Source organism: Jaculus jaculus, chromosome 1, assembly GCF_020740685.1.
Source record: "Jaculus jaculus isolate mJacJac1 chromosome 1, mJacJac1.mat.Y.cur, whole genome shotgun sequence".
Taxonomy (NCBI): domain Eukaryota; kingdom Metazoa; phylum Chordata; class Mammalia; order Rodentia; family Dipodidae; genus Jaculus; species Jaculus jaculus.
In genome coordinates, this window is record NC_059102.1 from 318,965,835 (window position 1) to 318,988,995 (window position 23,161).

Genomic DNA, 23,161 nt, shown 5'->3' on the forward strand with positions numbered 1-23,161 from the left:
TTTCTTGGCAGAAAGCCCTAGCACTAGTCCTAGTTATAAAATAACTTCAGGAGTCATTAGTCAAGTTATCCATAGACCTTTTGATGTACACAAATATGGAGCAAAGTAAACATTCATTTCCACAGAAAATGTTAGATTATGACATATTAGTAGTCATTAGCAATCTACAGGCAGAGGCACTAGGCTTCTACCAATTTAATGTTCTAAACAATCACGAATAATATTTATGGGGCAATTAATTTCCTGAATATTGATTATTCTAATCTCCACACTAAAAAAGAGAATCTAGCAAAATACATTAAAACTGTACAACAAGAATCTAAACACTGTAACACTGGGAGGTGGATGGCATCTCTTGGGTTACTGAAGAAAATTATCCCAGCATTCCAAATCATATCTACTGTTTAATCACACACACACATACGCATGCACTTGTGGAGGTCAGAGGACAACCTTGACCTTGGGTCTTGCTTGAGTCTCTTGTTATTCACCACTGTGTAACAGTCTAGCCAACTCGTGAGCTTCTAGGGTTTCTTCTGCCTGGGATTCTGGGATTATAGATGAAAGCTATCGTTTCCACATTTATGTGGGTTCTAGGAATCTAAACTAAGGCCCTCATGCTTGTACATCAACATTTTTTCCAATGGGCCATCTTCCCAGACCCAAACCACATCTTGAAAGCCCATACTGCATGGAAATCAACTTTATATCAGCTACCCCTGGCACATGTATTTGAACGTACACACATTTAGGAATTTAAGTTGATGATCCAAGTCTATCCACCAGTTGTAACAGGAAAACCCAGGACCATGGTTTAGTCCTATGTAATAATCTCCTCTCTGAAAGTGCTTGTGTGGATGTCCAGTGCTTCTGTAATTGGAACAAATTCTTTGTTTTTTTTTTTCTTTTCTTTCCTTTTTTTGTTTGTTTGTTTCTTTTTTGTTTTGTTTTGTTTTTCAAAGTAGGGTCTCACTCTAGCCCAGGCTGACCTGGAATTCACTAGATAGTCTCAGAGTGGCCTCAAACTCATGGCAATCCTCCTACCTCTGCCTCCCAAGTGCTGGGATTAAAGGTGTGCGCCACCACGCCCGGTGCAATTTCTTTTAATTCAACAAACAGCAACCGCAAACTACAGGGTTACCATCTTTGTCTGGATTTGCAGAACTCATTAGTTAAAATATTAGTCAATACATATGTGAGATCTGATTTAAGCCCTTGAACCACAGTTCTAACTTTTCCTTCATTCATACATATGTTCTTTAATGTCAGTCATTTGCTGAGTACTCACTAAACCTGCTGTGAAGGGAAATCACAGAGATAGAACTCACACACACAGGGGTGTGCTGGGACATATGCACTACGCTGTTTTCATGGCAAAGGAAACAGAAAGGGAGCTGTGATTTAGGGCATCGGCAGTTACCCTGATGTGATTTCAGGCCAACTTCTGTCTTCCAAATGTGTGACCATGGAGTCGCGGCATGGGGAAGATGTGCACGTACACATGTCTCAGCCAGCTCTGGTGCATCATGATTGAGGTTCCCATGCCATTGGTGCAAGTGTGCATACAGTAGCCAATCATTTTACAGCTGTTAACTTGGTACGCATACAGTAACCAGTCATTTTACAGCTGTTAACTTGGTATGCATACAGTAGCCAATCATTTTACAGCTGTTAACAATCTCCAGTAGTGGGGTCATTTATGTTTTCCTTTCTTTTATGCTTTTTCTTTTAGCATCCAACATCTTTGACAGCATATTTTAGATCAGTATCACTGGCAAGGTCTTTGTCATAAACCACTTTATCTGGATAGCCCTGCCATTTGCCAGGCTTATCTGAGGAGCAGAGAGATGGAAATGCTCTGAAGACATCTCAGGTTAGCTTTAGATCTACATGATTTGGTCAAACTAAGAAAGAAGATTCCACACTTCTTGGAGACATCTGAAGTACTCTGAGCTCTAAGACTTTGTGAGCCCTACCTCAATGACAACAGGAGTGTCTCTGTCTTACAACACATTATCATTACAGCCTGTTCCTGCTACACTTCTTATTCACTACAAATATTCCACCAGACACAGAAGGGGTAGAAACTCAGAATGAGAAGGATGGTCACTTAAACACAGGAATCTAGGTGACACTATTACCTTGTCAGAAACTTCTAGATGGGATTGAATGACATGCCACCTGTTAAGTTTTATGATTCAAGTTTCACACTGTCTACAGCTCTAATTACTGACCCTTTGACCTTCATGATACAGATGTGTTTGCTTTGTCCCCCAAAAGCCTTATCTCTTTTTATATCTCATGACTATATAAATTCAGCCCTATGATCTTGAAATCATTTATATTTGTAATTACCCAATGCACAGAGCTGAGAACTTTGTGGGAGGAAAATGGAACATGTATCATTTACATGATGTCTTAACCTTTGCAAAGCACTTCCATGTAAACCTCCCATGTTAGGGTCACAGTAATACTCTGAACAAGGCTATTCCTGGCTCTGAAGGTTTTGAAAGCTCACTCACGTTCATAAAACCAGGATCGTACCCCACTGCCTTGACAACACTGACTCGGAGTTCATATCCCAATCCCAGAAGAAGGGACTGGTATATCTTAGAAAAAGTGGACATGAAGTTGGAGAGACTTGGCTTCAAATCCTGACCTCACTATTTAGTGTGTTTTTGATCTGAGACATAGGCCTTATCATCTCTGGGAATTTTCTTCACTTGTACAGTGAGTTATTAATTCTCAACTCACTGGACTACTATCAAAATCAACAAAGTAAAACCTGGCATATCATGGGTTCTTAAGGCATTCACCTCCCCTTGTTTATCTTTGTCTGGTCCTCTGTTCACATTTCCTTGAAACATCCTTATTGCAAATGCACATACTTTCTCTCTGTGGGTAGCTCTCCCGAGTTCTGTAGTGAGAAGTTTAAGTTATTTGATGGGCTCTGAGTTTCACTAAGCTGATAAAACCAGAATTAGTCCCCACATAATTGGTAGCCCAGAAGATTACAACAGTACAACACAGAAATCCCACTGGTGAATTTTTTGCATTATGCATTGTTTGTTAGCACATTGTATTTTGTGGCCCTAAGATACATCAGCCTAACACAAACCCAGGTGGATGAGCAAGCCCCATAGGAACCCAGTCCTGCTGGGGCTACAGTGTACCCCACATTCCTTCTCTCTGCTTAACCTGGCCAGTGCTTCGGGAAAGGTTTAAAAGTTTTGATTGCACATTTATCTCCAGCATTTATAGAGTTAGCTCCCTTTACCCACCACAGACATCTCAACCTCTCCAGTGAATGCCTGAGCCATGGGTGATATGGAACTCCGTGTATATTGTCTTTCCTATACAGACATAGTAATGTTAAAAAATAACTTATAAATTAAACATGGTAATAGATTATCAACCATTACCATTAATGAAACCAAATAATGATGACACTATGCTATCATAAAGGTTATGTGAATGAGCTATTACTCTGGCAAAACACCTTACTACACTCCCTCGCTTCTGAGATGGTAATGAGATCATGCAACGTCTGTGGAAGGAGATGGCGGGAGGTGATCCAGCTAGTGTCTGTGAAGTAGCTAGCATGAGGCTTCTGTCAGTCCTCTGGTGGCACGTCATAAGGAGCTCCATCCACTTCAGGGAACCACGGATCACATCTGAGCCAATGTTTTCTGACCGAACTTGAGAGCAGGCAAGAGAAACTGCTGACTATGAGACCATGCCTGAAGGAAGCCCAGTGGACGAGACACACATGAAAAATGCTCCACGAGGGGCCAGCATCACTGCCTGCTAAGCTTGTGTCTGACCCTCTGGTCAGTTTCCCATGACTGTGAAAAAATACCTGAGATAAACAATTAATAAGGAGGAGAGGTTTGCTCAGGTTTGGTTTCAGGGATTTGTATCTGTGGTTGTTGAACCCCATTGCTTCGAAGCCCATGACCAGGCAGTAAAGGATGGCAAAGGTATATGGCAGAGAGAGATGCTCATCTCATGGACTCCAGAAAGCAAAGAGCCACTTAAGCAGCCCCTTCAGCAGCGTGCACCTGGTAACATGACCTCTTCCCACTAGCACCCCATCTTGAGGGGTCCAATGCCTCCTAATAATACCACAGGTTAGCAACCAAATTTACACCATATGGGCCTTTGGGAGATATTTATCCAAACCACAGCAGGTGCTAATGCGCCTGTGGTTATATTTCTATAATTGCCATCTCCTATACTTCATATATTTATTTGAGGGACAGAGCAATGGACAGAGAAAGAAAAATGGGCATGCCAGGGCCTTGAGCCATTGCAAACAAACTCCAGACACATGCTCCTCCTTGTGCATCTGGCTTACATGGGTACTAGAGAATCAAACCTGGGTCCTCAGCTTTGTAGGCAAGCACCTTACCTGCTAAGCCATCTCTCTAGCCCCTGTCTCCTATACGTTTCACAGGTAAAGCCTTGGAGATAGCTCAATGGTTAGGAGCACTTCCTGTGTAAGCACAAAGGCTTGAGGAGACCCAAGAGTCAGCTCAAGTTTCATCCCAGGATCCATAGAAGCAGCTGGGAGTGACCATGCACAACTGTAATCCCAGTGCATTGGGGGAGCAGAGACCTGAGAATCAAAAGACCTACTGAAAGAACAGTAAAGCTCCAAGATCAATAAGAGACTCAGATTCAGATAAACAAGCAGAAGAGCGATGGAGTAGAACAAGTGATGCTCTGCTTAGGGCACCACAAGCCAGTACACCCCCACAGGTTAGAGCATGGGGTTTTACACACACACATGCATGTATACACAATACAAACACACCACACCACACACATACATACAAAACTCAACCTTCGATTTACTGCACTATTTTCTTTACTGGTAAGAAAGTTGATATGTTTGTATAGTTATGTTAGTATTTCTAATAAGATCACTATTGTTTTGTTCATGTTTAATTATAACATTAATGTTTTGAGTGGTTAAAATGTTTTGAGTGATCTACTCCAATTCTCTTTCTCTCAAAATGCTAGTTATTTTTAGTGGGCGATTTGTCAAAATGTAGGATTTTCTAAAAGGAACCCATGCATCACACAGCTATAGAAATACTTCTATTTTTCTTTGCTATGTGGATTGTTTTATTTATTCAGGCTTCAAGAGTATTAACTCATGTGACTCTCCGTGATACAGCCCATCTTGTCACAAAAGATACAATTTCTCCCAAAGATGCTTGCAATGGAGACAATACGTACTTTTATTTTAAATGAGCACATTCAGCACAATGCTTCTAAACGTGAAGCAGAAGTCAAATGTAGCGTTTGTATGGCCAGGGCAATACCGGCCTGTCTCCACAATGTTAAGCAGCTTTCATTTTATTATGCAAAATGCCCCCATTTTTAAATCAGCTGAAATTCTAAGCAAGCAAAAACATTGTAAGGAGACCACCTTCAGCCATGGAGCCAACAGCATCCGTAAACAATTTCCAGGGTAAAAGAAGATTAGGCTCTTTTTTAAAAAGTACATGTAATCTTGGATTTTTAAATGCTTTCCAATTTCTTGCCTTTCACAGATTTTGCCCTACAATTTACAGTTGCCATGTTGGTCCAAAATAAAATTATTTGGTTATACACAGACATATCCATGTGTGTGTGCGCGCGCGCGCGCGCACACACACACACACACACACACACACACACACACATCCTAATGACAGTACTAATGAAACAGGTGAAAGCCTGGTGACCTCCCCACCTCTCCAGGCCCCTAAGATCCCAGAATGAGGAAGGCAGAAGCAACAGGACTACAAGTTCCAGGACAGGATGGTGGGCTGGGGAGTGACCCACCTCAGAAAACAAAAATAAGCCAAGAAGGACGAGCAAGAATCAGTTCAAATATGTTTGAAGGGTTTTCATCATACTCCTTTCACACTAAATGAGAAGTAAAGTCAAACAGAATACTTTTATTCCTATTTTATTTCCATTCCTGACATGAGCAAGTGACAACCTTATTATAATCTAGTTTTTTATTAAAGATGAGAAAAAATTTAAACTGAATAATTGCTCATCAATTTTATGAGGTTCTATGTGTGTGCATGCATATGTACATGTATGTGTGTGTGTATGTAAGTATGCACCAGAAATTTCTTGTAACTGTTGGCTCTCCACCTGGTCTCCCATATGAACAGTGCTCTGACAAAGTGAGATGTCATCATCACTGCCTCTCGTCATCTCCTGAGACTTTTTGGAAATTTCCTTGCATATGATAATTATCCAGTAAATTCTGCCATATTAAATTGAATCAAATACATAATTAATGTAAATCAGAGTCATTGATTTAAATTGTTTAAATGCAACTACATTTATTCCTAGAGGTTGCTTTTAAAATAAATATATATTCTACATATGCATAGAATAGTATTCCAAATAAAGCCTCAGCCATATTGCTATCTTACAGAATTAAAACAAAAGGGAGTAGAAGATGACTCAGTGATTAAAGGTACTTGCTTGCAATGCCTGCCAGATTCAATTTCCCAGCATGCACATAAAGGCCCATACAAAAAGTGGCTCATGCATCTGGAACTCATTTGCAACTGCAAAAGGCCTGGTCTTTCTTTCCTTCCTTTTTTCCTTCCTTCCTTCCTTCCTTCCTTCCTTCCTTCCTTCCTTCCTTCCTTCCTTCCTTCCTTCTTTCTCTTTCTCTCTCTCTCTCTCTCTGTCTCTCTCTCTCTCCTTAAAAATAAATAATTTTGTTAAAATAAAGGCAGTGGGGATAGTTCTTGAACTGATTAGAATTCAACTCAGTTGCAAGTGCCAAAAAAAAGTACATTGTCTTAAAAGCAAAAGTTAAGCATTGTCTAGCATAAAGGTTCACAGGCAAGTCAGGTCTGTAAAGTAACTGGAACAGTCAGGGAAGGAGTCTCTTTTGTTGTTCTGTCCTGAGCAAGATGACTGCATTGCTGCATTTTAAAGAGTGTGTCATATCCTTAGCCATAAGGGAAATGTAATTAGAACTACTTTGAGATTCCACCTCACTCTAGTCAGAATGGTAATCATCATCAAAATTAAGAAAAATGATATCATGAGGATGGGGAGAAGAGGGAACTCTTACTCATTGCTTGTGGAAGTTTAAACTGGTACAACTACTGTGGAAATCAGTGTGGAGTTTCCTTAAAAAACTAAAACTAGGGCTGGAGGGATGGCTTAATGGTTAAGGTATTTGCCTGCAAAGCCAAAGGACCCAGGTTCAATTCCCCAGGACCCACGTTGGCCATATGCACAAGGGGGCGCACATGTCTGGAGTTCATTTGCAGTGGCTGGAGGTCCTGGCGTGCTTGTCCCCCCACCCACCTCTCTCTCTCTCAAATAAATAAATAAACTAGAACTAGAACTATCATCCCATGATTCAGCTATACCACTCCAGGCCTTATCCCCAAAGAACTCTCCAGCTTACTACAGAAACACTTGCAGTCGATGTCCACTGCGGCTCTATTCATAGTAGCTGGGAAAAGAAGCCCATTTACTAGTAAGTGGATAATAAAATTATGGTGAATGTACACCATGACACTTTAGCCAGCTGTAAAGAGAAAAGGAATGGTGAGATTTTCAGGAAAAATAAATGAATGTAACTATGAAATATTAGATTGAGTGAGGTAATGGTCTCAAAAAGACAAATGGCACATGTTCTCTCTCTTGCATATTCCAGCTCTGTATCTCCAGAACTGTGAGTAACAACGTGGAGTCTGCAGAGAGCAGAAAATCAGAAAAAGGCTGGAGGGTGGAATTAAGGGGAGGAGATAGTGGAAATACAAGTGATATTAAAAATCAGTGGGGAAAATTCTGGGGTTGGAAAGGGTTAAGCAATAATAATGGCTAAGAGATGGGCAAGAAGAGAGAATGGGGGTGGCGGTTAACCCAAACCTTAGAGATATGAAAGAGCCATAAGAAAATATACTACTTAGCTTAAAAATATATAAAAACACTGAGCCGGGTGTGGTGGCCCACACTTTTAATCCCAGCACTCAGGAGACAGAAGTAGGAGGATTGCTGTGAGTTCGAAGCCACCCTGAGACTACATAGTGAATTCCAGGTCAACGTGGGCTAGAGTGAGACCCAAACTCAAAAAAAAAAATATATATATATATATATATATTTTTTTTATATATATTTATATTATATATTATATTATATATAATATATACATTATATATAAAATATAACATATATATATATATATATATATATAAAACAGTAATTAATAATAGAATGATTCAGGGGACCCAACATTGATGGATAGTACTGCTCCTAGTAGCCATAGGCCATCAAACCTCAGTGCCAAGCATGGAATGCTCCCAGTGAGTTGTTGGTCAGGGAAGCCCCTGAGGCCCCCAAAACAATACAGGCTTTTGGCATGTCTCTTGGCTGCCCACCAGAACCGAAAGGCAAGTCCTTATTGCTGAAGACATCACACCCGCTAGTAGCAGGACATAGAGAAATCGAGGTTGGAGCTGAGACAGAAGCTTCCTGCCCGCTGGCTGGTTTTCATGGTGCCGAAAAATGCTATACAGGCTGCAGGCAGAAAAAGTCACCAAGGACATCATCACCCAGTGGTGAATCCTGCCTTCCACAATGCTGACCCACCAGGCAAGAAATGCCCTCTGGTATGATAGCAGCATGAAGGAAATGCGGGTTACCAGCAGCTCTGTGATTAGATTCGAGGCCTGCTCCATAGGAGGAGATCCATGCCTAGTACTGAAATCCAGGTCAAAAGCCCATGCCTGGGGCGTACTCAGGCCTAAGGAAGAGCTCACTATTGGTGTATGGCTAAATGGATGAGCTGCTAAACTATCTCCTGAAGATTCATCTTTATTCCCACAGCTCTGCTCCCTCCTCTGATTAAAAAAAAAAAAAAAAAAAAAAGCTGCTGCTTCTACTTTCTTTTATTGGCAGTGGGAGACAGATAATCCAGAGAATCCTACCTGGCCAAAGGCTGGAAACAAGTGATTAATAAGTGTTCAGTCCTACATGAGACATACACATCACCCCCTCCAAAGCTCAGGGCGCACCCTAGAAGATGGGAGAGCAAGAGTGAAAGAGCTGGGGATGGGGATGGACACTACGGAACTCTTGTCATCCAGATGTGTCAGGGCCCACTGCACTCACGAACACAGCACCTGTGCTCACGTGCACAAGCCTTGCACACGACGGGGCTGGTAAGATGAGGCCGCGGCTTGGGACGCCACTGCTCTCCCTGAAGAGCTAGATAGTTAGTGGTCAGCAGGGGAGGGGGAGTCGTTCTCTTCCAAGTTGTAACTGGTGGTAAATGATGTTAGGAACTAGCACAGTGGAACTGAGGAGAAATAAGGGAGGCTAATGTGGAGTACATATGATCAAAACGTAATGTGTATGTGTGAAAATGTGAAACAATCACTTTCTTAAAAGATAATTGCATTCCAAACAATAGTAATTATGGGAAGGAAGGGGACAGAGAAAGAGAGATGAAGGAGATTGGAGGGAGGGAGGGAGAGAGAGAACACGGGGAGAAGGGAAGGAAGGGGGAGGAAGAAAAGAGCCCAGGAGCAGAGCAGAGGGAAGGAAACCTTTCTTTTTTCTCTTTTCCCTCTCTCTCTCTTTCTTTTAGTTGTTTTGTGAGGAAGGTACCACTATGTAATCAATATTCAGCCACCATGTCCATGGTGGGCTCAGCACCCTTTTGCCTTAAGAGCATGTCTCAGATACATGCTGTCTATTTCCATCCTATTGGCCAGAATGGAACAGACGGTCCTGCCTAGCTTCTTGGGAGCCTGGGAAATGTAATATTCATTCTGGTACCCATGCGCTTAGATAAAAATGTAAAGTGTATGACTGCAGAAAGACAGGGAAAGAAATATCAAGAAGAAAGAGATTTACCATAGTTTTATATACTGACAATGAGCTTTGAGTCAAACAAATCAATATGGATCAAGTAAATTAATTAGTTTCAAATAAACGTTCATGGCAAGACTACCAACGAACTTTAAAGCCATAGATAATGCTAGTCAGTGAGAAGCTGTTTCCAATAGATGAGCTGCTTTTGACTGAAGCCATCACAACTCTCATCCCAAATGACCTACACTAAACATTAATGCCAAGTACTTTAAATAAGCTCAAAGAAATGCTGTTTAAAATAATTTTTTTTAACTACAAAAGACCAAGATTTATGAGGAAAGAAGTGACTCATTTGAAATCCTCTTTCACTAGTCTTCTGGGATGTTCCCTGAGCTTCAGAGGGAGTGATGTATATGTCTCATGTAGGACTGAGCACTTATCAATGGGTTATAATCATGCCTATTCTTCCCTGTAGAATACAGGGAATGTTTGAATCTCTCTAACACAAGTTAACTTGGCATGCTACAGGAACAGACCAAACCATCAAGAATTTACTTCAATTGTTAATGATATTACAAGGTTAACTTATAGCTGAGGGTTCTTACCTTTCCTCGGTGGATAAAAGTTAATAAGTAAATGTAAAGCAATTAAAAAATTTATGGAGACTTGAAAGATCCTCCTCACTAATAGAATACTAGCTCCGAAATCTAAACAAAAATAGCAGAAGCATAATTAGAAAGAAATCTAATTAATTATGTAGTCTACTGGGCCAAAACTCTTCCTTACTAATGACAATTTAAGCTGCCTGCTAAGGCTCCAAGATTCTCCAAGAATAAAAAGGCCAGTGAGCACAGGAAAGATGCCTCATCTTTAGGGAAATGCAAACCAAAGCCCTAGAGATCTACCTCATCAAAGACATTTATATGACTATTAAAATAAATATAAAAATGACAAATAAAAGGAGTTGTGAATGTGAGGAAAATGGTAACCCTGTAGGCTGCTTGTGGGACTGTGAAATAGTACAATCCCTGGGGAAAATTATATGGTAATTCCTCAAAAAGGCCCTACCATGGGGCCCAGCAATTCCACTCCAGGTGCATGCCAAAAGAACTGAAAGCAGGGACTGGAAAAAGGTGTCTATCTACCTATGTTTACTGATGTAGTCTTTAAAAAAAATACATTGTGCTTGAGAGAGAGAGAGAGGCAGATAGAAATAGGCACACCAGGGCCCCCAGCCACTGCAGATGAACTCCAGACACATATGCCACTTTGTGCATTTGGCTTACATGAGTCCTGGGGAATTGAACCTGGGTCCTACGCTTTGCAGGCAAATACCTGAACTGCTAAGCCATCTCTCCAGCCCTACCTCTGTATTATATTTTTACAGAACCAAATGTTAAAAGACCCCAAAGAACTCGTGGAGGGATGAAGAGGTAAACAAAAATATGGAATCCACACACAAAGAAATAGTTTTCAGTCTCTAAAAAGAAGTTGTGACAACATGGATGAGCCTTGAAGACACATACCATGAAATGAGCCAACCACAAAAGGACGGCAAGTATGCGTATCTTCTTTTTTTCTTTTTTAATTTTCATTTATTTATTTTTTTGAGAGCGACGGACACAGAGAGAAAGACAGATAGAGGGAGAGAGAGAGAATGGGCGCACCAGGGCTTCCAGCCTCTGCAAACGAACTCCAGACGCGTGCGCCCCCTTGTGCATCTGGCTAACGTGGGACCTGGGGAACCGAGCCTCGAACCGGGGTCCTTAGGCTTCACAGGCAAGCGCTTAACCGCTAAGCCATCTCTCCAGCCCCCTATGCGTATCTTCTTATGTGGGATACCTAGGGCACCTTAGTTCACAGAGACAAAAGGAGCACAGTGGTTGCTGGGGACCACGCGCAGGAAGACTAAGAGCACACAGCTGCGGAAGATGAAAGGAGGCGGCCAATGGCGCCCACGGCCCGGCGCATTCATGTCCTGTCAGTGTCCTGGCTGCTGCTGGCCTGCAGTCTGAAAAATGGTCAAGCTGGACAATTTTATGTCACAGACATTTTATCACATCAAAAGTACTGAAAAACAGCAGATTTGTGCAAATGTGAAAGAAATACAGCTCACAAAATGTGTCATTAATATAAATAAAGGTAATAGTTATCCTTTATCTTTAATAAAAAAGATCCGCTATGCAGGGTAAAAAAAATCTCACATCCTGTATGGTATAGTTCCTAGTATTTGCTTTAAAAAACAGTGAACTGAGGCACAGCAGAAGATGGAGGTGGAAGCGGCAGAAGTGGGATTCCTACGGTTAACCCGATGGGATAGGAGCGCGGACTTCTTTATAACATGTCCTCGGTTCCTGCACTTGTTTGAACTGGGCCATGATAAAAACAGCTAAGAACTACTTATCGTCCAGATGTCACAGGAGGCACGTTAAAGCAAAACATGAGGAGACAACAGGCAGCCAAGTGGGGTGGCGCGTGCCAGCAGTCCTCGACTCTAGAGTCCAAGGCATCGGGCAAGTATGAGGGCAGCCTGGGCTATATAAAGAGACACCCCATCCCCAGCAAAAATAATAATAATAATAATAATAATAATAATAATAAAGGGGGGAAAAAGAGACAGTGAAACAGCAAATGTTAAGACATGTGAAAGAAAGGTTCCTTGGACGCCATCACTTCCACAGAAAGGGACATCAAGGTGTTTTGTTGAGTCATCTATAATTCGTAACATACACCAAAGGATTCCAATTCCTTCAAACTTCCTATTTGTTTTATGAGCGAGGACCTCACTCTGTAACCCAGGCTGACCTTTACCTCACTATGTAGCCCAAAGTATCCTCATACTTACAACTCTCTTGTCTTATTCTCATTCTCATTCCCATTTTACAGATGAGCAAATTGTGACTCAGAGAAGTAAAACAATTTAATTCCCAGCAAGTACATTCTATCGAAGGCAGCCTGCCTGCAAACCCTGACTCTTACCAAGCTTGTTTCTCTAATTGGAAGAGTACCACCCTCGCCTATGGAGTTGCTAAATTAGAAGGACTCATCTCTCCTGAGCTGTCAGGATTAGGGAGGCCTGATTGTGAGCCTATGAAAAGCAATGTCTGGTTTTGTAAGGGATAAGACCAACATGTGTACCCCAATGTGTGTCACAGAAGTGGTGGGATTTTCAACACTCACTCAGCTCAATTTAGCTCATTTTCCTAAGCCCTCACTAAGTGCCAGAAGCTGTTAGGCTTGGGCATGCTGCTAGGCGCGCTCAGCATTACGACAAAAGATGAGACTGACATAATATTTACTCTAGAAACCAGATGACCAAAAATAAGGAGCTTTTCCTCTGAGCACTTCCCTTTCTGTGCCGCTCATCACCCTCTGGTGAACTGATGTGACTTTTCAGCTCGGTGTGGCTCAGAAGACGTCTACATTGTCTACCACACTCACCACGCACAAATGGTTACTTCATAGTCATGGAGGCTGAGTGGATGTGTAATGAAGAAGGGAACTGCGATGTCTTCTCCCTTTGGTATTTTATTTATTTGCAATGGGGGAGAGAGAGAGCGAGGCTGAGAGCATGAGGATGCCAGGGCCTCCAACCACTGCAGACAAACTGCAGGTGCATGCGCCGCCTTGTGCATCTGACTGTACATGGGCACTGGGGAGTTGAACCCAGGTCATTAGGCTTTGCAGGAAAGCATCTTAACCACTAAGCCATCTCCCCAGCCCCTCCTTTCTCTACTTTATCTAGAAAGCATCAGAGAAAAGAAGCAAGACTGCAGGCTTTGGACCAACTTAGATTCTACTACTTGGGCAGGTAAGATTAAGACCCCAATGTGATTACTGCTGAGATCTCAAGAGCTAAGTTATCAGTTAAAGGGTAAAAAACATGAAATCTCTTTACAAACGTTCTTCTATAACCAGTAAGTGTCCATGGAGCAGCCAGGATGGGGTCTACTCACTGGCTCCAAGCCGCATAGGCATAACATTTGATATCCATTTATAGAACAGTCAGACTAACAAACACCCAAATTCAAGCTATGTTACTGTAAACAAACCATGTCACTCCTAAACTTTCACAAAATAAAAAAGTAGATAAATTATGACTTCCCTATAACCCATGAAATCCCTAGACATTATAGACTTATTTGTTTTACTTTATATCCAAGGAACTGTGCCAATTTCAAAACTACATAAAATACAATTTCAAAGAGCTTATTAACAAAAAGAATTTAGCCCTGTAAACAATATTACCAGATGTTATAAGTGTCGTAAAAATGTTGTCAGCAAAGTATCCTACAGGATCTGCCTGTTGAAATTATGATCACATCACAAGTGGTGAAAATATAGCAACCTAGTGTATTTTTCCTGGTAAATATAAAATGTATAATAGTTTGGGTCAAGTAAATAAATAGCAGTATTGCTTTTTGTGTGGGCAACATGCATATGTAAATGCATGTGTGAATACACGCATGTGATGGTGTGCATGTGCAAGCAGGCTTGTATGCACATGTATGTGGAGGTCAGGGGAAATGTTCAAGTGTTATTTCTCAAAAACACCATCCTTCCTTGTTTTAAAAAAAATTGTTTATTTTTATTTATTTATTTGAGAGCAACAGACAGAGAGAAAAGAGGCAGAGAAAGAGAGAAAGAATGGGCACACCAGGGCCTCCAGCCACTGCAAATGAACTCCAAATGCATGCGTCCCCTTGTGCATCTGGCTAACATGGGTCCTGGGGAATCGAGCCTTGACCCAGGGTCCTTAGGCATCACAGGCAAGTGCTTAAACGCTAAGCCATCTCTCCAGCCCCATCCTTCCTTTTTGAGATAGGGTCTCTCTTTGGCCTGATGCTGACAAAGCAGTCCAGACTGACTAGCCAGCGAACCTCAGGGATCTGCCTGCCTCGACCTCCCCAGCACTGGGATGACAAGCATGCGCCACCACCCTCAGCTAGAATTTTATAGGAATTCTAATGATGAAAGTCAGGTCCTCATGCTTGCAAGCCAAACACTTTTCCAACTGAGCTATCTCCCCAGCCCAGGACAATATCATTAATATAATAACAGACATTTATTGAAAACATGATCTATATTAGGGTCTATTATGGAAAACCCAATATATACTGGGGTCTACTCAAGACACTTTCCATGAGCTATCTCGTTTATCAACCTTATGAAGGGAACTTTTATTACCTGCCACCATTTCATAGGTTAGGAAATTAAAGCAAAAGGAGTCAGGTCACTAACTACAGTCACAAAACTAAACAAGGGCAAAGACTTCCCCATTCCAGATCACAACTCTTCCCAGCTCCATTACTCACCAGGAAAGACCAAAAGTTTCCCACATTTCTCCCTACGAACCTAACTAATGTCACAAAGCTGTCATTTCCCTATATATGTTCTCAGGGGACAGAGTAATAATTTGTCTATCAGCCAAACTGTGCCCTACTGTAGAGCAGATGAGCAATTTCAGTGAAGCTGAAATCAAGTTCACGATTGTCTACTAGAGTTCAGATGTTCCCGGACTTTTGAAAATTGAGTTAGACACAAGACAAAGGGAATTAAAAAGAAAACAAGTAAAAATTTTATGTTGCCTTGGGCAAATGACAGAAAGAAGCAGGGTCCCTTTTTCCCTAAGCAACCGAAGATCCACTGTAGCATTCATTTTTCTTTATAATTAGATTGATATTGTACGTGATAGAAGTCCTTGTAACCCTGACATTCAAATGCCTCATCACTGGCATGAAGAGAGCACACATTTGCTTGTTTTCCACAATTCTGTTTTCAATGAGCCTTCGCATTTATTAGGTCACTAAGCTGTCCAGATCCGAAATATCTCCATATGCTCTGCAATGATTATATTGTCACCCACACCACCTAAAAATACCTGGCTTCCCGTCACTCAGTGTAACCACAAAGGCTATTAGAAGGCAATAAACATCCCTGGGCAGCTTCTCTTTGTGCATCTGCACTCTCCTCTGATCAATTAGATTCAGAGAAATTGGAGATGGGAACCGAAGGAAATAAGATTTGAGCTGCAAATCCTCGCGTCAATCCCACAAACAGTGCTGACAAGCAGTAATTGGCGAGTAAAGAGATCAGCCAGGGAAGGCTTTCCTGCCCTGGACTCGTTAATTATTATATGAAATTCATCACTGACGTGCCACCCATAAACTGCTTCCCTCGCCTTCCGAGGAAACTTCGGGGATGATGATCCTGTCCTGAATCAGGGCGCATGTCAGATTTGTGTCACTGAGGGACAGGGAAAAACAGCCTGGCTATATTTATGGTTTACAACTTCCCCTGGTTCAGAAAAGGTCTTCCAGTATCTGATGAGAGAAGATGTTCCATTTCAGAAACACTATGACAGGCCTGGGGAGATGGCTCAGTGTGTAAAGTGCTTGACACGCAAGTGTGAGGACCCGAGTTGAGATCTCGTGTGCCCATGTGGTAGCGTCATGCTGGGCAGAATAGGAAGCACCCTAATCCTAGCACTCTGGGGGAGCAGGACAGGTGGGGTTTCCCTGGCTGGCTAGCCTAGCCAAAGCTCTAGGCTCAACAGGAGACCCTGCCTCAAAAATAAAGCGGAGCCAGGCGTGGTGGCACCCACCTTTAATTCCAGCACTTGGGAAGCAGAGGTAGGAGGATCGCTGTGAGTTCAAGGGCCAGCCTGAGACTACATAGAGAGTGCCAGGCCAGCCTGTGCTAGAGAAAGACCCTACCTTGGAAAACCAAAATAAATAAATAAATAAAGTAGAGAGTAATGGAGAAAGACACCCACTACCAACCTGTAGCTTTGACATACATGCAAACATCTGCATGTACACACACACATACATGCACCACACATGTACAATATATACACATATGTGCATTCACATATACACACACATGCCAAACAAAGAGAAATGTTAAGGTAATTCTCACGGTGTCTACCTCCCACTTGAGTCCTTTCCTTAGCAACCTGATCATTTCAAAGCCTGTATCTTTGTGACTCACAACTTGCTCTTCCAATGGGCCCTTGTTTCATGGTCCTTTAAAGCCACACACCTCACTGTAAGTAAGGTTAAAACCCAGCAGAGAAGGCTGGAGAGATGGCTTAGTGGTTAAGGCATTTTCTTGCAAGCCTGTCACCCCAGGTTCAAATCCTCAGTACCCATGTAAAGCCAGATGCACAAGGTGGTGAGTGCATCTGGACTTTATGTGCAGTGGCAAGAGGTCTTGTGCACCCATTTATATTCTCACTTCCTCCTTCTCTCTCCCCCTCCCCTCCCCCTTTTTTCTTCCTTCCCTCCCTCCCCTGCTTGCAAATAATAAATTTTAAAAATAAGCCGGGCGTGGTGGTGCACGCCTTTAATCCCAGCACTCGGGAGGCAGAGGTAGGAGGAGTGCCATGAGTTCAAGGCCACCCTGAGATGACAGAGCTAATTCCAGGTCAGCCTGGACCAGAGTGAGACCCTACCTCGAAAAACCAAAAAAAAAAAAAAAAAGAAAGAAAGAAAGAAAGAAAAATAACAAAAAGTCAGTAAGGATTATGTTTTTACAGTTGAGTTATAACACATTGGCACCCTGGAGTCTGACGACACTGGCAATGCTGTAGAGACAAAGCACTGAGTTAAGATACCAGCTCACCACTGGCAGACCAGTCGGGAGTGTGGCCAAATCCTTCTTGAACTGAGCCGCTCCCCTTTCTCAAAGGAATGTCTCTTCTCACAGGACAGAGGGACATAAGAAACAGATTCCAAAGAAACCAAGACAAAGCTAGTCAGCAAACACAATCTTTCCATGAGACACTGGTTCCCACTGTACTTCAGGTAAGAAAGGCCGGCTCACCCATCTTGTCCTTCGAGAATGGAAGGCTCTGACCTCAAGACTGCCTGGTGGCACAACAACCATGTACTATCACATGGTCGGACCCCCCCATCGCAGTAGACACTCAAGCAAGGATGGTACCTGTTCTCATCCCTGAGAGTAACTGGAACTGCAAGTTGTAAAAGGCATTGTTTTCTCTGTCAACTAAAATGAACGGTGTCTTAGTGAAATGTATATTGATCCTTAAGTTTGTTATGCAAAAGTGGAGAAGGAAAAGAAACATTGGGAAGGAAAGTTACTATACAGAAAAGTGAGAGATGAGGGGAAGGGGAGGGGAGATTTCTCAGAGGATCCAGCACTTGCCAAGCAAGCGTGAGGTCCAGAATTCAGATCGGCGACGTTCACACATGTGCTCGGTAGGCATGGTTACTGGATTCAAATGAGAATCCTGTCTCAGATAAGGCAGAGAGCAATGAAGGAAGACTGACTCCAGCCTGCACATATATGTGCGTGGGCACGTATGCATGTGCACACACACACACACATGTATGCACACACACACACACACACAGCACATACACATACAAAAAAGAAAAGAGAGATAAAAGGAGAGCAAGAGAATAGAATTGAGGAGAGGATGGAAGAGAGAGGGAAAGGAGAGCTATAGTAATCCTGATAGGTTTGCTATTTCCAAAAGCATGTTCAGCCAGTAATGAATGAGAGAAAACACTTTCATTCCCTTTTCTGACCGCTGGAGCATAAATGGTTGCTGCAATAATATCAGAAATTATTGGACATTTTGAGCATTCTTGCTAGTGAGACAAACATTACAGCCAATTTGAAATACTGGCCCCAAGGTGCCCTGGACACTTTGTTTTTCACAATGCAAGAATGACAGCTGCAGGACAGAGGTGATGGATGCTGTCTAGTGGTCAGTGTGCTGGCCAGACACCAAGTGTGGACTGTGTCTCCCTATGCGCTGGGTTCTAGCCCACGGAGCTGCCCTTTGTAGCCAGTGGCAGCCATGAATAAGAGTTTCTGACCAAAACAGAGACCGGAGCTTAAGACGCATTAACCCAAAACAAAATTCATTTCTAACATGTCACCTCTACAAATGTGTCAAGAAGCTGGTTTGGATCCAAGGTGAGTTGCAGCTGGCTGAATCTCAAGGAAATTGATTATTCCAGTCTTGTTAGAGCTGTCTACAAGGAGCCTAGAGTGCCTCAGGAATAATAGCCTTCAAGCCTCACCATTTTATGCACTTTTTAAAATTTGTTATTTACTTGTTTGCAAGTGGAGAGAGATAGAAGAGAGACAGAGAGAATGGGCATGCTAGGACCTCCAGCTGCTGCAAATGAATCCAGATGTCTGTTCCACTTTGTGCATCTGGCTTTTTAAAGAAGATATCCTCAAACAGATAAAACAACATAATTGCTCTAACATAATTACCTGACTATAAAATGGTAACATTACAAACCAAAGAATTTTTAAGGCAAAATGCTTCACAAATAGCAGTTTTTTAAAACATTTTTTGTTTTTATTTTTATTTGAGTGCAACAGACCGCAGGAGAAAGAGGCAGAGAGAGAGAGAGAAAAAAAGAGAATGGACGCACCAGGGCCTCTAGTCACTGCAAACGAACTCCAGATGTGTGTGCCCCTTGCACATCTGGCTAACATGGGTCCTCAGGAGTCAAGCCTTGAACCGGGGTCCTTAGGCTTCACAGGCAAGCACTTAACTGCCAAGGCATCTCTCCAGCCCATAAATAGCAGTCTTTTTAGATAGACCTCTACAGAGATCCTCCTATTTTATTTTTTATTTATTTGAAAGTGACGGGGGGGGGGTGGAGAAACTGAGAATGGATGTGCCAGGGCCTCCAGCTACTGCAAAGGAACTCCAGATGCATACACCACCTTGTGCATCTGGCTTACAAGGGTCCTGGGGAGTCAAGCCTAGAACCATGGTACTTAAGCTTCACAGGCAAGCACTTAACAGCTGAGCCATTTCTCCAGCCCTCCTATTTTAAACCTCTATTTTAAACCAAGCTAAGGCGGACATCCAAGACTGATTTGCAGCTACCAGCCCTGACCACAGGGCAGCACTGTCAGGACCAAAGCCTTCATTAAAACATTTACTCTGCCTGGTGTTCAGAGTTTAATCCACTGCAGATAGTCTTCCATAAACCCACTATGGGCTTCTCCATGGGAAAGAAATCCCTGGAATTGTCCATGATTGGAAGAACTCCTAGAACTTGCAGCGGGAGAGTCACAATGGAGAGCGGCATCAAACAACAGGAGAGATCCATGTGGTCCAGCTTTCTGAAGAAGTCTACCTTGGTAATGATGTACCGGCTCCTCTCGCTCCCAGAGTGGAAGAGTCACCCACAGCCTATGCGGAGGAGCAATAGCCACCCGGGCATAGCACTAGTGCCACGGTAACTCTGGGCAGGAAGTGAGCAGAGCGTCAAGGAAGGAGGTGGAGGAAGGGAAGTGGAAAGAACGCCATCAGTGTCACAGGCTTGGAACACACTTTCAAGAACTGAAGCTTCAGCACTGAAGGACAAGTGGAAAACTGACGCGAATTGATAAGACCACAAGTTTTCTCCGCTGTCATGAGGCAGCTCTCCATTGGGACTTAGGACCTTTGAAAAGCCTTTGACTGGTTTCCTGATTGCCAAGCATTGTAATATACTGTCTATTCTTTTATGAAGGTGAAGTTTTTGAAATATCCCAATACATAGATTCAACCTATCCCCACAGCCAATGACTTCGTTGTTCTTTGCATTAAAATGTGTTCTCTACTGAGAAGCTATCAAACGAAAAGCCCACACAGGAGATAAGAATCAAAGGTACAAGGCAAGCATGACAATCATGGCACCATGTCACATGCATGCACCAAGACACACAGCGTTCTACATGACTAGTGACAATGAAGGGAAGTTCAATTGTTGGCCTGTAATTTATATATAAATTATTACATACATCACAAAAAGCCATATGGCCACACAATTAAAGGATAGACCAAAAGTAACCTATAGTTAGGCATTATGAGTAAAATTCACCAAACTAAATTATTTTTCTAATTATATGTTACCTGGGACTTTTTTCCCTAAAAGTAAGTGATATGTATCATTAACCACAAACAAAGAAACAATAAAAGAAGGGTCATATGAACATAAGAAATAGCTCCAACCTCAGCAACCGAAGCGTTTGTCATACTTTGATCAGCAGACAGGAGCCTACAGTGGTGGCTCACGCCTTTAATCCCAGCACTCAGGAGGCAGAGGTAGGAGGATCATCGTGAATTCAAGGCCACCATGAGACTCCATAGTGAAATCCAGGTCAGCCTGGGCTACAGCAAGGCCCTAACCTCGAGAAACAAAAAAAAAAAAGAAAGAAAGAAGGGAGGGAGAGAGGGAGGAAGGACTGGAGGAAGGGGACTGGAGGAAGGGGACTGGAGGGAGGGAAGGAGGGAAATAAACAGCAGACAGGAAGATAGCTACAAGGCTGAAATCAGCTAGAGTAAGATCCTGTCTGAAGGGGAAAAATGTTAAATTATATTTCTAAAACTATACAATCCTATACACTTAACTTTAAAACTAATATCAATTTCAGACTATATAACAATTTATAAAATAAAATACAAAGTTAGCAATATGAAATTTAAGTACACCAAATAATAAAAGAATAATTATGAAACCCATGCCTTCTTAGTTTATTTGTTCTCATGATAACTAGTTAGATAAAACACACTTATTGATATCATGTAACTTCTAAACAAGGTAACTGCCAGGTGTGGCATCAATTCATCCTTCTATCTTTATAAACAAAGACAGAAAGAATACAGTTGTTCAACTTAACAAAAATAGCCTACTACCAAAAGTCCAACTCTCCACATTGCATACTCTCATAGAACAGATTTCTATATTACACATCTCATCTATTACAATATTCAATTATACCAAAAAGGAAATATTCACACTTATTTTGAAGCACCTAGCACCAAAATGTTCTTTTTTCCTCAGAATCAACTCTAAATAGAATATACAAATACCCAGTTAGTTCAATAAATGTAAGAAAATAATAGTAATAATACAGGCCCAAGTGAGTGATGTTCTTGGTTTATCCATTTGGATAAAAAGACTGAAATAGTCCCTAATTTCTCTTTTTGCGCACATGTAACTGCATACAAAGGTACACAAATAATACCATCCACAAAGCCAGGGGATAAAACAGCCAACATTGTCCCTGGGGACCATGTCTCTTCTCCTTACAGCAATCACAATACTCTCTCAAACACATATTTATCACGATCCATCTTTTAATAACTATGATTATGCATTCAAAAAGTTTTGATTTGGGGAGCTGGAAAGATGGCTCAGCCTCCAAGACACTTGCCTGCAAAACCTAACAACCCAAGTTCAATTTCCCAGTACCTATATAAAGCCTGGTGCACAAAGTGGCACATACATCTGGAGTTTGTTTGCAATGGCTAGAGGCTCTAGTGTGCCCATTATATCTCCCTGTCTTTCTTCTCTCTCTCTCTCTCTCTCTCTCTCTCGCTCTCGCTCTCGCTCTCTCTTTCTCTCCACACAAATAAATAAATAAAATACATTTTAAAAGTTTTGATCCTGTGCAGGGTGAAGAAGGAGCATGGCCTTTCCTCTCTGTTCACCATCAGCTAGCATGTCAGAGGAAAGGCAAATACAAACTCATTCATCCTGGGCCATTTGGTGGGCAGGCTCATGCTAGTCAAAGCCTTTCATGATTTTATGTCACTTCAAGGTATGATTTCTTTTTCCCACTGCCAGTGTTAACTAAGAACTCCGAGCCCACAAGCACGCCAGGTAATATGCTAAAAAGTAATTCTACTAAATGCCAGGTGTGGTGGCGCATGCCTTTAATTCCAGCACTGGGGAGGCAGAGGTAGGAGGATCACCATGAGTTTGAGGCCACCCTGACACTACATAAGAAATTCCAGTTCAGCCTGGACTACAGTGAGACCCTACCTCAAGAAAACAAATATATAAAAAAGGGCAAAACAAGCAATTGGCACAGAGGTTCCATAAAGAATACTGCATTTTGAATTTTAGTAGGAGTGTTGATCCTAACCACAGTGAAGTTACCTACAACACTCAGAAGCACAGTCAACCCCCGTGTGTGTCTTTATTCTGGTAGCTCCATGTCTGAGAGTTTGTTGCTGATAGCTTTGCACAACATGGTCAGATCTGCTTGTAGGGTGGGGACCCTCTAAAACGCAGGTTTATCTAATGGACATATGGTATTTGAGTATAGATATTATAGGCAAAATCACAGAAATAATACAGAGTGAAAAATACAGTTAAGACACCCACACACAAAAAAAAAAAACCCAAATCCCAGAGATGCTTAGTTCAGAGTAAAATCCTTACACCATACACATTGCAGATGACTCAGACACACTTGTCACCAAACAGCAAAGTGGTCTACTTTTCCTTCTAAAATGTGATACACTTATGTAATT

The 23,161-nt window shown here is 42.0% G+C and overlaps 1 protein-coding gene across 5 annotated transcripts in view; it reads right to left on the reverse strand.

The window, feature by feature from the left end:
• Positions 1-23,161, reverse strand: part of Rgs7 (regulator of G protein signaling 7) — a 462,943-nt gene that overhangs the window by 438,069 nt on the left and 1,713 nt on the right. The gene's annotated exons all lie outside the window — the stretch shown is intronic.